Below are 3,396 nucleotides of genomic sequence, written 5' to 3'. Positions count from 1 at the left end.
TGTGTGGCCTCCTTGTCCTCCATTGGTGGTGAAAGTATGGTCATCCCAGGATCCGCCAGGAAAGCTGGAGGGTACTGGCCTCTCGCTCCTGGTGTTGGCCCTGGTGACCAGGGGGTGCAGGGCCGGTCTGGGGCAGGTTGCCAGTGGTGGTGGCTGTGCTGCCCATTGACCAATGTCCCTGCAGTGGGTCTGCTCCCACTGGGTGTGTGTGAGCCCTTCCTGGGGCATCACATTTGTCCCAAAAGCCCAGGCTACATGGTCAGGTAGCCCGCTGGACCTGGGGGGGGGGATTCCTCTGGCATTTACATTGTCCCTGTAGAACCCAGTGTGCTTTAACAGTCTGCTTTCTGCATACGTGACACATTGGCTCCGATCACAAATAGTCGACTCTATACTGTTATCTCTCTTTACATTATCACCTTTAGCACTTGCAACACTTTCTTGTGTATCGGTGTCTCCATACAGGGTTACATTTACCATATTAAAATTTCTAGCATCATCATTTAACAGTCCAAACTTGTTGCTAGCATCACTTTCACAAGCATTCATTAAATTTTTTTCATTAGTTAATCCAGCAACACAATTTAACGTTACATTTGCATACCTGCATTCGCTTACTGCACTTTTAACTTTAATGTCCTTGGCATCGCTGTGCCTAGAGTGAAACTGTCCCTTTAATTTCTTTGGGTTACCGGTCTCCTTTAAGGGTTGGAGAAGCGACACGTAGCACCGAGCGTCCAATCCGGTTCACCGCTCGGTGCCACGTGTCGCTCCTCCAATGCTGCCCCTCGTGGTCTGGTCGCAGCAATTTTGATTCCAGGTTCTTCGCCTCGAGGTGCGGCCGCCATCTTCTCGCTCTCCTCGAGGTAGGCTGTGGTGATCTTTATCTTCTCAGGTTCGGTCACAGACGTCGGGAATCCACCTTTTTCACCGATCTTCTTCCCCCGGAGTCCTGCCACGGCCCGGAAGGTGAGGGCTGGATGCTCGGGTCGGGTGATCTCGCCACTGTGTTGTACAGTCGTCGCTGCGCAGTCGAGCTGGACGGTAGGATTTCTAGGTGTAGCGATAGATAAAAGTTCGGGGCTGCATGAGATGTCGATTGCTGGGGCCCAGAGGTCATCGTTGCTTCGACCGATTTGGACCTGATTCATCCAACTTCTTCCCAGCAGCGTTGGATCATCACTGGCAATGATCCACAAGGGGAGCCTGTTCATCGCGCCACCCTGGGAGATCTGGATGTCCACGCTGCCAACGACTGGGATGGTGCCTTTGGTGTAGGTGAGCAGCTTTGCCTGGATAGGAGACAGCTTTGGTCGTTCGGCGGGATTGTTCCAAAGTTTTTTACAGGTCGTCTGGCTCATCAAACACTGGCTCACCCCTGTGTCGATCGCCATCGCAACTAGAACTCCGTTAATGTCCACTTCCATCTTCCACGGGGAACTCTCGGTGGAGCAGGTATAAATTCCGTACTCTTCTTCCAAGGTTTGAGCAGCTTCGTCTTCATCAGTGTCGCAGCCCGGGTGATCAGCCAACTCCTCAGCGATGCGGTGAGTAAAGCTATTTCTGCACATTCTCTGAAGGTGACCTTTCGTGTTGCAGCCTTTGCAGATATATACTGTGTAGTGGCACTGGTGGGCCGTGTGGTTTCCTCCACAGCGCCAGCACGGGGCTAGCCGATTGGCCCCATGTGGCAGACTTATGGTTGCGGGACTCGGGGCAACATTTCTGCCTTTGAAAGTTGCCATTCTGTTCACTGCGCTCGTCGGTTTAGAGTCCTGGATGTGGGTCATCATTCGTTTGGAGTCGCAGACAGAAATCATGTAGGCCTGGCTCACTTTAATTGCTTTCAGCAGGGTGACTGCGATGTCCGCAGAGAGCAGCTTGTGGAGGAGGCCCTCGTGGCCGATTCCTTTAACAAATATGTCCTTTAGTGCTTCAGTGAGGTGGTCGCCAAAATCACACGGTGCAGCCAATCTTCTTAAATCTGCAGCATACTTAGCAATTTCTTAGCCTTCGGGTCGCCGGTGAGTGTAGAGCCGGTGCCTGGCTGTGAGGATACTCTCCTTGGGTTTCAGTTGTTGTTGAATTAAGGTTATGAGCTCCTCATAGCTCTTGGTTGTTGTCTTCTCTGGGGCCAGCAAGTCCCTGATAGTGGGCCCACAATTGCTAAACAGGATGGCCCTGCGTTGTTCGCCAGTGTGGCCGGTGAATCCCCATCCAGGTCATTGGCGATGAAGAAGTGTTCTAACCTTTCCACGAAGGCGTCCCAATCTTCTCCATCGGTGAATTGTTGGAAGTTGCTGATATTAGACATGTTGTGCATGGAATTCGTACCTCGTCGCCAGTTATTGTATATGTAGGCACTCTGTTAATGACTCCACGAGGCAGGGTATGGCACTTGAACTGTACAGACTGTAGTTCTTTATTGCAGCTTCTAGAGTGAGGACACCAAGAGGTGAGCTCCCTTTTATACTGGGTTACCTGCCGTGTACAGGTGACCCTTAGGTCTCTAGCAGCAGCACCCTCTGGTGTACAGGTAAGGTATATACAGGGTGAAGGTACGTTCAGGTCTAGTGTTACAGTACATCATTACCTGTATCTGTTCTTATCAGTTTAATATCCCCTATCTGGGGACCAAATATTAACTTGTTTTTTGGAACAGGGGCTTGCCCCGTCCACTCCACGCATCGACCTGGAATTGCAGTGTTTCCAGGAACGGTGCAGCTTCCCCTCTCGGCCTTTTGGCTAAGATCAAGTGTAATAGCGCAAAGTGATCTTTGGCGCTGGAGTTGATCTGACAAGAATGAACATTAAAAAAAAGTTACAGTACATCATTACATCATTGGCATGCATACATAACAATTTGGGTCATTTTATTTAGTAAATAGCTTGTTGAAAAAAATCTGTTATGATCATTGCCAGGTAATTTGCTTAGAAATATATAGGACATGGCTTGGTGCTTTAACACGGGAATCTTTTCACCAAAGGGTGTAGAAACTGGGCTTTGTTTGGTTATCCCTATTCTCAAGTCGTTCAATCAATCAATCAATCATAGGCAGTGTCTCGGAATCGAGGAAGACTTGCTTCCACTCTTAACACGAGTCCTTAGGTGGCTGAACAGTCTAATACGAGAACCACAGTCCCTGCCACAGGTGGGACAGACAGTCGTTGAGGGAAAGGGAGGTTGGGACTGGTTTGCCGCACACTCCTTCCGCTGCCTGCGCTTGGTTTCTGCACGCTCTCGGCGACGAGACTCGAGGTGCTCAGCGCCCTCCCGGATACACTTTCTCCACTTAGGGCGGTCTTTGGCCAGGGACTCCCAGGTGTCGGTGGGGATGTTGCACTTTATCAGGGAGGCTTTGACGGTGTCCTTGTAACATTTCCTCTGCCCACCTT

General features: G+C 50.5%; 1 pseudogene; it reads left to right on the top strand.

Moving 5' to 3' along the window:
* The first annotated feature begins 2,568 nt into the window (after positions 1-2,568).
* LOC139228364 (U2 spliceosomal RNA) lies at positions 2,569-2,729 on the top strand (annotated as a pseudogene).
* Positions 2,730-3,396: the final 667 nt, after the last annotated feature.

This window comes from Pristiophorus japonicus, chromosome 17, assembly GCF_044704955.1.
Source record: "Pristiophorus japonicus isolate sPriJap1 chromosome 17, sPriJap1.hap1, whole genome shotgun sequence".
Lineage (NCBI taxonomy): Eukaryota > Metazoa > Chordata > Chondrichthyes > Pristiophoridae > Pristiophorus > Pristiophorus japonicus.
This window is presented reverse-complemented; position numbering and strand designations above follow the sequence as displayed.